Source organism: Diadema setosum, chromosome 21 (assembly GCF_964275005.1).
Source record: "Diadema setosum chromosome 21, eeDiaSeto1, whole genome shotgun sequence".
NCBI lineage: Eukaryota > Metazoa > Echinodermata > Echinoidea > Diadematoida > Diadematidae > Diadema > Diadema setosum.
The window spans coordinates 10,528,471-10,540,674 of record NC_092705.1 but is presented as its reverse complement, the minus strand read 5'-3'; the positions used below and the strand labels follow the sequence as shown (position 1 = coordinate 10,540,674).

At 40.0% G+C, this 12,204-nt stretch overlaps 1 protein-coding gene across 2 annotated transcripts in view; it reads right to left on the bottom strand.

Annotated features, from left to right (window-relative positions):
* Window positions 1-12,204, bottom strand: part of LOC140244586 (uncharacterized) — a 145,804-nt gene that overhangs the window by 95,329 nt on the left and 38,271 nt on the right. For both annotated transcript variants that reach the window (XM_072324209.1, XM_072324210.1), the window contains exon 3: window positions 8,030-8,090. The gene's annotated coding sequence lies outside the window, so the exon portion shown is untranslated. The remainder of the gene's footprint in view (window positions 1-8,029; window positions 8,091-12,204) is intronic.

Here is a 12,204-nt window from a genome sequence, read left to right as displayed (position 1 = left end):
GTTGTTTATCAATTGTCTTTGATTGTTTTTAGAGGTGCTTGAGAGGCGCACACTAATTTTGCATTAGTACTACGGGCACCGGCCAAATGAGGCCTTACTGAGCAGACAGGAAAGTGCGTGCTAATCCTGTACAAAACAAATGGACAGCGCGCGGTCCTCAAGCCTACTAGCAAAGACGCTTTATAATACGCACATCACCTCAGTTGCTGAGACGCGCGGTCTTTGAAGTTTTTGTTGTTGTTTATCAATTGTCTTTGATTGTTTTTAGAGGTGCTTGAGAGGCGCACACTAATTTTGCATGCGCGCCAAAGAGGTTTTTGATGCGCGTGTTGTAACAACTCGGACCATTACTGCGAGTAGCCAGAACGCTACAATGTAGTTTATACAGGCCGCTCCCGTATGCATAGTACTGTACAATCCAGAGGGAAAACCAGTAGCAGTGCAACTCATCCCGCCGTCAAGCAAAGCGAGGCCGAGTTATCCCCGAGTCCGAGTCTAGCCTGACCCCGTTCGGGTAAGTTCCGAGACTGAATGTTTTTGGTTAATATATCCCATTTTCGTCCTTACCCATCGAATATCTTGTTATTACAGCGTTATTCCGCACATTTCCTAGGCATACGTTCACATTTTGGAGCAAAATTTGACAACTTTTGCAGGCATACCAGAACTTTGTTTGGGCTTTAATGGGTCAGAATGACCTTTTTTCTTAACAGTTGCTTGTTAAAGTGTCCCATTCTTAATATGCATACATTTTAGGGAAGAGCAGAGGCAGGATTTTTGTATCTCTAATGTTGCATTCGAATGTTTACTTCAGCTTCCAGCACAGGAAGCGAACCCGATACTTATGACCTTGCCTTCGGTACTGGGTCGACACGGATCCATCTCACCACTCCAGCGGCTGACGCGAGCGTTCCCCGAGCGCAAACCTGGCTCGATTTCTAATGACGTGACAACAATCAATGTTTGTGTCAATACCACTGCCAGCAATTATCAGCCACAACGCTGTTTGCCACTGGAATACACTTCTCATGTATCCTAGTGTTCTAGAATGAGAGCGTCAAAGCAGATGAAAACAAAGTGGACACATCCCAGTTTTGAAAGTGTGGCAAATAGCCAGGCTGACGATGTTTTTCAGACAGCAAAACAAGCATGCATTGATCACTTTAATACAAACATATTATCACAGGGACCTGCAGACCACAAACAATGTTCCATGAAACACCTGTTGACACAAATTCTTTATCATATTTTTAAAGCATGCATTAGAAACATTACAGAAACATGACTATAACTTATTTTCAGAAACTTATTTTTTTTAAAGAACGAAGAAAAGGCTCAATTAGCTTGAAACATGTTCCTATAAACACATCTACAGTACAAACAACTTCTATTGGCCTTCTGAAGGAGCTCAAAAGAATATGGCTGCCTAGAATACATAGCTTCATCAAAAATATTCTCCTTGCTTTTTAACCTGTCAAGGACAAGTCCTGAGTATACTCGGGCAAGTGTCTATGGGAAATGCGTCTTGTAGCAAAATCGAAACATCCTCAATGGGTGAAAAAGGCAGCATGTTCCCAAGATAATATATGCAGTTGTATCCAAACTCCTGTCTACTCATTTCTGCACACAAGTTTTTTCCCAAGAACTTTAATTGATGTGATTGGGTAAATCTGGTCACAAATATACAACTACAGAACACTTCATAATCCCACATTTTTACGAGCTATAGCATAGTGGATAATCCAACATTTCAATGGGAACTTTTAACTGACATATTTGTAATCAAATTTAAGATGTCCAGATTTCTTGTAGCCCACAGTTATATCCACACAAATCCCGAAGATCAGTGTGCAAGTATGTCAGATGCAAAAATAGAAGAAAAACACAAGCAAGGAGAACAGAAAAATTGCCACCAGTAAGTACCCCAAGGTCCAGGACACCATATGCACCACAAAATTTTCTGGAGCGTATTGACTGCAGATTGGATGAAGAATATTTCATGCCTGTTGTTGGGATTTGTAGCTTTCTGATGAAAGCAGGACAAAGCTAGACAGGAGACCGTCCGCCTGACATCATGAAAATGGTCAGACAAATCCCCGGGCTTAGTCCCGGCAAGGACGCCGAAAATCGAACATCATCCATCAAGGCTTCACAGAGGTATATCAATGGCTAAGGGAACATCTCACCATAATATGCACACAGATTTCACATTTCAATTTGCAACCATTCTGTTTATATCATCGTCAAGCTACAAGATCCCGTAATAAGAAGCTAAAAGGAGATATGACACTATTGAGAAACCAGAGGAAAAGAGTCCAACTCCATCAATACTTGGACCAATTTCAGGGGGGAAGATGATTTGATAGTGAAGACAATTTATGATGAGCAGAACTTTCAACCAATCAAGATCTAGAATTGACTGGGCTGTATTTTCTGAAAGTTTCTTCAGGCTGTACCGAGGAAGAATACTAACATTCATATTACTGTAAAAGTCACAATTTTTGTGCCAGTAATTTTTCACGTCTGGCTAGGAAGATGAACTTTAAACGATTTTAATTTCAGAGACAGTCACTTCAAACCAGCTCATCCCTGCCTCGGTGACAAATGGTTTTTGTAGCATAAAAGGTAACTCATTTGCATTACGACAGCACATTCACTCATGCTACAGGACTAGCAAATGTGAAGGAAACTGCAATTAACATGCACAGCAGTAATACCTAGAATATACCCACCTTGAAATCAAATATATAACATAATATTACAGTTTCACTTAAGCAAAATATTGGCACACTTTTGGTTTCACGCTAGTTTCATGTTGCACAAATTGGGTGATAATTACCATCCTGCAAAAATTTCCACTTATACAGTATACAAAAAAAAAAATGGTTCTAACATAGCTACGACCAATGTACAAGTTATGCCAATTAGCTTTTCACATTTATATAAGCAGAATATGTTTAGTTTTTATGGTAGAAGTAAGGTGCTTTTGTTGTTAGTTTGCTTCCCCGGGTAATTTTGAAAGAGTCAAACCCTCGCACAATGCCCTTCTCCTTCCTACCTGGAGGATGTAATTATTCAAACAGCTGTCACTCTTCTAGAGATGTACAAAAGACTTCTACAGGCGCATTTGTGCCTTCGATCTCGGCGTTTGATGCAGCCACCTTTCTGAGCAATCTGTAGATTCATTTAAACTCTATGTCACATAATTTTGGGTATATTTTGCTTGTTTATTCATCAAATGAAATGAACTTTCCCCAAATGATAAAACATACAGACCACAAGTAAATCTTAAGTAATTTTATTTAGAATTTGGTATGTGTAATAATCTATAGGTGTAGTTACGCAAGACACACTTTGTGTTTGTACCTGATAAGGTGTTGCCATGGTAACTTTTTTTTTAGTTAATTATAGAAATACAAATTGGGATATGTAGGTGAGATATTGTCTGGTATCTAGTGATGATGATATAGGGAAAGAATATTAATGAATACATTTATGAGTTGAATAATTGTATTAAAGTGATATATATCGATAGTTTTCGTATAGTTGTAAATGTCGGGTTAATGTATTATGTTGTTATGGTGCATATGTTATTGTATGTTAATATGAGTCAGTTTCATTTGTATTTTGTGATATGTCTGTGGTGTACCTGTGATGTATTCAATGTTTATTTTGTTGTGATATCCAGTGTACGAAGAATTTCCAGAGTGGACAATAAAGTAATTAATCGATCAATCCCATCAAGAAATGTATGCAAAAGTGCAATTCAGAGATATATATTATGAAAGTGTTTGAAACTATAGCCTTTTAAATAGACAACTACAGACAACAGAAATTAAAAATCACAAGTCCTGGAAGAGGTAACTCAAGAAATTGTAATAGGACAAATGTTTACATAATCCAATTCCTGTACTAAAATGCTTTACTTTGAAAGAGTAATTATACTTGTTCACACATTTAATGTCTGTGCTGGATCATCATACAAAATGTAAAACGAAAGGTTTTCTTTGTAACTACAATATTGAGTGGTCATTTCTATCGAATACACACAGACACACAGACACATGTATACAAGTATGCACACACCCACACATGTACATAGAAAATAGTGTACTTAACCAGTCAGCAGATCTTTGAGGTGGATCATTTTGTTTCAAAGTGCCACGCTGAAATTACATCTTGCAGTAAAATTGATGCTGATAGGATAGGCCTGCAGAACGAGCATTCTATACACTCTACTCACTTCAAACCACTTTAATACATGACACTGTCGTCACTGGACGCTCACCGTCGAAAACTTTCCCGCAGTGACTTCAACCGGTCTTGAAGCCCACTCCCTTCTCATAAAAGCGGCGATACGACCAAATCCGTCGCATCTCCCGAACCAATCACTCTTCCGCCGCTGATAATATCATCATCCTGCTCCTCCACGGCAACAGCACGGCGACGCATCACCTGTTCTCCAACTCATCTGGAGACCAAGTCCCTCTCCTAATGAATCCTCTCCGCGAGGATGTCTTTTCCATCAGATAAATTTGCTGCTCTGCTCTCCTTTCCTTACCACTCCACGACCATCATTCTCCCTCTCTCATCTTCCTTCCTCTTTCACAAGCCGGTAGCAGGTGGGTAATGCTATCATCTGTTGCTATGGCGATCACAGTGGTCTACAGAAATCAGCCTTTGTCGAGAAACCCTCCTACGTACATTCATTCTGGTTCCTTGAACATCCCAGAAGGAATCAAGTTTGCAGAATGCTTCAAGCAAATTCTGCATGAGGTCTGCAGATATAAATATATATTTTTTTTTTTTTTTGCCAAATATATATAAAATGCAAAATGTAATCATCAGTTGCTAGGGAGAAAAAAAAAAGTATGTGAATCTGCATCTATGGACTTTGTTAATGTTAACCAACATTCCATAACACAAGCTGAAGCATTTTACACTCAAATAATTTAAGTGTGCTTTTCATTCCACAATGATTCATGGAGTGTGCGTGCCTTTGTGTGTGTGTGTGTGTGTTTAGTTTACATAAAATACACAAAAATTTGACAAGACCAAACCAGCAATTTTTTTTATTCACTTTTTTATTTATTTTTTTCATTTTAATGATGTATTACCCAAGGGAATGTAATAAGCTGCTTGAACCTGACTTGAAAGAATACTACATTTATTTTATTCAAAGGTTAATGCATGAAAAAAAAAAGAATCAGGTTCAACTATCAAACTAACAAATAAGAACTCTTCTTCTCTAGACTGATGCCTGTGACATATGACATACAAAGTGAGAAAGGGCTGCCACAGTTGGGTTTTCATCCCAAAGTTTTATCCGACGAACACATTTGCGCCCATTTTGCAATGGCATGCAGAAAGGCAATATTTCTCGCTTGTATGCAGAAGGAAGAAACGCAATCCTTTTCGAATTTGTTTGGCATGTCACATGAAACAGCCACGATGTATGATATCTTTGCTCTGGTAGAACAGTTGTGATAAATGTGTCTGGAGAGATTCTGTCTGCAACGAGAAAATCCAATCACATCCCATCCGCTGGGTTACGTGATTACCCTGACGTGGCCAGAGCTTTCGACAGGTGGTATCAAATGGATTAATTGCAAAGTATCGCAAGTGTTGGCAACGCGGGCACATGATGGAGAAATCTAATCTTCCAACTAAGTATACATTCTATGAGATTACATGTATGAAAGCTTACTGTACCTAATTATCTCTCTAATATCAACATGTTATTACACTGTTTATGTATAGTAATACTGATGGGTATTAATTAAATATGAAGACGTTTGAAATTTATTAAATCTATAGTAGGCCACTTCATCAGCATATACAGACTCTATTGCACATTTTCTCAAGCAAGAATAAACATCTATGTATACAATTCAGAGACAAAATATTCACTGAATTCTCTGAAAATAAAATAAATGAGAAACATTGATGCTATTTATAGAAATCATTGCTGACGCAGTTTGTGAGTAACACACAAAAAAAGAGAGCAAACTCAACATAATGCATGCAGCCATACGATATAGTCTGCCGACTTTCCCAACCTTGATATTTGCAAAAAACAAAAAGCAAAAGCGATTAAAAAGTCTGCGCATCATTGTCGCAAGAGGATACGTCTGACATTTGACTCTCTCATCGGATGCGGGTCGGCCCCGCTCCTCAAAGGAAGGAGAACCTGCTGGTATCCTTCTCCTCCTCCTCTCAATCATATGCAGAAGAGGAGGAGAGGGGGGAGATTGGGGGGTAGAGGAGGGTGGGGTGGGGTGTAAAGATGTGATGGAGATTGAATCTGAAAAACCCGCAGGTGGACTCCTCTCCACAGGCCCTGGGTGTCCCACGCCGTTTAAAAAGTGCACGCGACATGCTCTCATCTCTAATGCATCTTTTGAATGTTCAAACCCTGTTACGTGTGTGTGATTCATTTAAAGAAAACAACTCTTGAGTGGCCGATTACCAAGCAAAGCAACTAAATTAACAAAGAGACCCATTATCTCTCTGTTGTTGTTGGTTTGTCTGTAGAAGGGCTGTGCCGCTAGGCATGCCACAAGGTCATGCTTTGGTTGATTATGATGGAGGACAATCCTAAAGGGCTGTAGATGGCACATAGTAATCGGGGAGGGAGGAAGGGCTAGGGTGAGTGAAGGGCTGATTGGTGAAGATCGAAGCAGAGTTCTGCACAACAGGTACCTATGTACTATGAAGCACAAAATGCACTAGCTGATATATCCACATCACTAGAAAAGGGTTGGTATTCAGTCTATTTCTGCAGGCAGTCAAATTCAGATATTATGTTTGTCTCAAAAACTGAATGGAACTACATTCATCTGAATGGACTGACAAGCATAAATTATGAGAGATCTGTTACATGTATATTGAAAATTGTACAATGGGGGCATATATGCAATAATGCTGGCACTATCTGAAATGCTTATTATAAGAATTGTTTTTGTTGTTGTTTTGAGCGCCCATCTCCATACTTGATTTACATGTTGTACCAATGGAAGGGTCACATGCTCCTGGTTCAAGCCCTCACATTTCCTCCACAGTGGTAGTTGAATGGCCAAACAGAGGCATGTTTACACATTACCCTCGCTCTACTAAAGATAGAAATAATAAATAAATAAAATAACCAAGGGCTGAAGCTGACTTCACAATTGCAGACAATATTTTCACAAGTTTTTCATTTTGCAAACATCAGTTGGCCAGCAAAATTTGCAAAGATAAAAGCGTTGCAGAATATGCTACATACAGTATCCAGCAATACAGTACATACTTATCATTTCCCATACCATGAGCTCAAGCTTACACATAATTTCACATTGATCAGCATCAACCATCAACATTAGCTCCTAGGCTTGCGCCATGACAGTGAATTTTGGTTCAGGGGGTTTGATAAAGCACGTCATTGTATACAAAGTCTCCTACACACACTCCCCTCCGGCTACACATTACACATTACACTGAACAAGGCTAGGGAGCCTAATGTATTCATATCAGAGCAAGATCACCTATGCAATACAGGCTGAGTACATGTTAGCCATTAAAGAATGATTAATGCTATATTCAATTTGCAATTCTAATCTGAGATCAAATGTCAGTAGGAGAAGAATTTTTATGCCCCCCACTGCCCCCCCCCCCCTCCAGTATCATTGTCCTTTTTTTCCCTTAGTTTGGTCCTAAGTTGTAGATCTGTGTTCCTTATCTTGTTCTTTGCACTAGATTTCATTTGGGACCTATGCTTAACAAGCCTGCCATTAAGTTGGTTTGTTTGTATTTCCCCAGTATTTTTACTTAGATTTAAACTTCAAAATATTGACTGCCATGTTCTATGTTAGTAATATTCTATTGTACACCCAAGCAGGATATAATGTATCATTTCATTTTGTTACATTTCAAATGCATTTTTCATTGAGAAATATGAAAGTAAATTGAAATAGAAATTGAAATTGAAGAGCAAAGAGAATAAGAAAGAGATATGATAAGAGAGAGATAATAACATGGTGAATATACTTACAGCGCTTGATCTCTGGCTGCTTTAATTATGCGATTACTTTCAGCATTCAGGCCCCGTCCCCCTGTCAACGAACAATCAAATAAATTCCTCATCAGAATTGCATTTCAGAATGATATGGTTCTCCATCAGCACTCTGTCAACACTCTCTTCCAATTATTCTTATCCTTAACTACTACTACTACTACTACTACTGCTACTACTACTACTACAACTATTACTACTACTACTGTCTACTACTACTACTACTGCCACTGCTGCTGCTACTACTACTACTGCCACTGCTGCTGCTGCTACTACTACTACTTCTGCTACTATTACTACTACTACTACTACTACTACTACTACTACTACAACTACTACTACTACTACTACTACTACTACTACTACAACTATTACTACTACTACTGTCTACTACTACTACTGCCACTGCTGCTGCTACTACTACTACTACTACTGCCACTGCTGCTGCTGCTGCTACTACTACTACGACTACTACTACTACTACTGTTACTCCTACTACTACTACTACTACTCAATGGCGGATCCAGATGGGGGCGCACGGGGCGCACGCCCCCTCTAAATAAAAAGAAAAAATGGGGGGGGGGGAACGCCTACGACCGCCCTTTAATTTTGTAAAGGCGCCTCCCCTTTACGGGATTCCTGGATCCGCCCTTGCTACTACTAATTTGAGGGCATATATTGGCTTAAGCCTATGCCATCTCGGGTTCCATAAATGAAGTCGCACCTCCAAACCAATCTATCCCACATCACTGTCTTCAGTTTATTAATGCAGGCAAGGCCTGTATCATTCTTTATAACACCGTGACACTTTTGAGTAGTAGAAGTCAAGTCCTTTCCATTCATTTCTCCTTGTCAATCAAAAAGACACATTCTGGGGCATCTCTCCAGGTAGAAATGAGAGCAGAAGATCCTGGGGGGGGGGGGGGAAGTGGGGAGAGAGGGGGGAGGATGTTAGAAAAGCACCCTCACCACTCCTGCTGATGGGAAGATGACGACTGCCACACGGCTGCTCATCAACAATGTCATTCACATTCCTTCGGAGTGCACATTTACACATTCATTTCTCTCACTGCGCCACGCATCGCAGCACAGGCAGGCCCCCCTGGGGTACTTGAGGAGGGAGCCCGAGCGAGGTGAGAGCGTTCCTAAAAGCGTGCCGGCTCATATAATTCTCGTCATGACAAGACGTAGGAATGAATGAATGAATGAATGAACTACCATCCAGCAGTTTACTAGGCATGAGGATCGTCCAGCCCAGCGAAGGGGCGAGTCAACAGAGACGCCTCTATGAACTAAATTGAGCGTGCGCTGGGATCTCCTGCGATTCACCTGCCCATGAATCCACATAGGCAAGACAGAACATGGCTCTCCAGATTAAAAAAAAAAAAAAAAAAGAAGAAAGATATCTAATGCCGGCCACTGACATTGACCATATTGACCAGTAGACCACAAGATGACACACATAGGCAGCTGTACTTATTTCCTGTTCTACATAGAAAACAAAAATGGAAAGTCTGTGCTGGACGTTACCGAAAAACAACATCAGCTATTAGATGCACAGAGTCTCACTTGTACATGACCTTGCATAACTCAGTTGCATCAACAGAGAGTCAATGCTAGCCAAATGCTACCACAACGTGCCCTTATTCAAATTTTACAATGTACAGGGTATTCAAGAACATGTCTCAATCAAAATACTAGTCCTTCCCAATGTATGAATTCATCAAGAAGTATATTTCAAATAAGGTCAGTTTGAAATGAAACCATGATATCAAATGCAAGTCAGATTTTAATGATATGTTCTTTTATTTATACTGTAGAATGTATTTGAGAACATATCCAAATTAGAATGCTATAGTCCTTCCAAATTAAAAATCTCACCATAAAGTTATTTTGAACTACAACCATAGTAATAACTGGTAAAATGGGACTAATCACTATTTCAGTATCACACGAGTGTTTCATATTTTCTTATAAAGAGAGTCTAGATATCATTGAAACTGATAATGTACTCCAAAGAGGTGTTAGAGAAGGAAGTTCCAAACAGGATTTCAACATTTCCTCAGAAATACAGCTCAAAATTGCTAAAATCAAGAACCTCTTCTTTGGTCTCCATACCAAAACTCTATGGAAGAACAGCTCGGAGCATAAAACATCAAAGTGAGTGTGTCATACCATAGAACATACACATAAATTTGCACAAACTGCGAAGGGATTCTACGCACTCCTTCTCGACACCTCTCTGCGTAATGGCATCTCACTGTAATGTTATCATGAGTGATTTGGAGACAATCAGCTGCAGAGGAATAAATCTGGAACGTCCTCTCGATGTCATCGTCACGGAAAATCACAATTTCACAAGAGCCATGAATGTCAGCGTGTGAGTTCTCGGAAGAAAAATTGAACATGAGCGATGTGTCTCCCCACTCAGTATATTTGCATTGCAATTTGTTTATTTCAAGATGGCTCAGATTAGGCCGAGAGTTGGGGGAGTGCGGAAACATACGCGGGGAAGGACTAGTGGAGAAGAGAAGCCAGTCAAGACAGACAGAAAGACAGACAGACAGACAGACAGGCTAACAGCACAGATGAGATAGACAGAGATATTGCAAACAGACAGAGGAGGGGTGATGAAGCATTTGAATGGAGAGTCAGAAAGACAGAAAACAGAAAGGAAATCCAGAGCGGCATCAGAAAAAAAAAAGAAAGAAAGACAGAAGGAAGGAATAGAGGAAGAGAGAAAGAGGGGTGGGGGAGAGGAAAGTGGCACAGGGGTGGAGGGTTAACAACATGTCATCAGAAATAGAGATGCCACTGGGAGAAGTCAAACTTTCCTCTCGTAAATAAAGCAAATATGGAATGTTGTAAACAATAACAGAATTCTTGGAAAGACACAGCAAATGCAGGAGGAAGTTATTTGATTTGATTTGAAGCATTAGAGAATGCAAAATAGGCAACAGAATTGTTCAAATGAGGTGAAAGAGAGAGATTGATGAGGGCAAGGTCGAGTATAGGGAGCACGGAAAGTGATTTTAGGGAAATACGCGTGCCAAATTTGAAATTCAAGACGAGTGTTGGAGGAAAGACAGCATTCACAAACAGCGCCAGTTAGGGCGGGCTCAGGAGGGTAAAGTATTATTATTATTATATTTTTGGCAAAGATCCGTGAGACTTGCGATCTAGAAGATGCCCAGGGGTGATCGGGTTCTGACAAGATGACCCTCGTCGCTTTTTTCCCATCTGCATCTGAACCACTTTCCGAGGCAGGCTCCAGACCCATCCTTCCGTTCAGGTCGATCAATACGCCAACTGCATTTCTCACTAGTCTGGCATCCAGACACCAACCTTCTCACATCAACAGTCCAAGGCATATATGCTAATTTGACCTATTAGTTATCAAAGAGACAGCAGCAATACCTCAACCAATCGAGGGTTCAGTCTACGTCCTCTGTGAGGCAGAGAAGAAAAATCTTCCATCATATCCTCTCTCCCAGAACAAAGATAGAAAAATGCAGGCCTAGAAAGAAACAACTTTTTTGTTGCTGTTCATCATCCCCATGTCCATACCACTGATCTCTGTCACACCATTTATACATCATTAAGTGTAAGCCGCTCTCACAGAGCCCCTTCTTCATCAGCTTGAATGCAGTTGTCCTATTTTGTAAAGCCAGCTGACACATAATTTCGGCAAGATTTGACGGTTTTGCTGCATATTAAACAGATCCCACATGGCTGGTCTGTGAGTATGTTTGTTGGAAGACAGCCTGAGGTGCTCAGGTCAGCAATGAAAACTCAGCAAACTAAACAAAAAAAAAAATCATATCAGATGGACATAGGAGATCGCGTACAACGCAGATTAAATAGTCAAATCAGATTGAGACTGGGAAGATGACCAGACGTACTGAATACATAAGGAGTGCCTTTTAATGGAGAAATACATTAATATCTAATATCTACCTGGTATTTCCCAAAGCATTTTGACAGTACATGTGAAGTTTCACAGGTTGTTTGTTTGTTTGTTTTTTCAATAAATCATCTCTCCACACATTTCTTGCCAAGATCCAGGCACAGCCTCCACTCACTAAGGGCAGTTCAAGTGGTCATTAGCACCCAGCTCCAAGTAAAAGTGGTCATTAACACCTCCACTGTGTCAA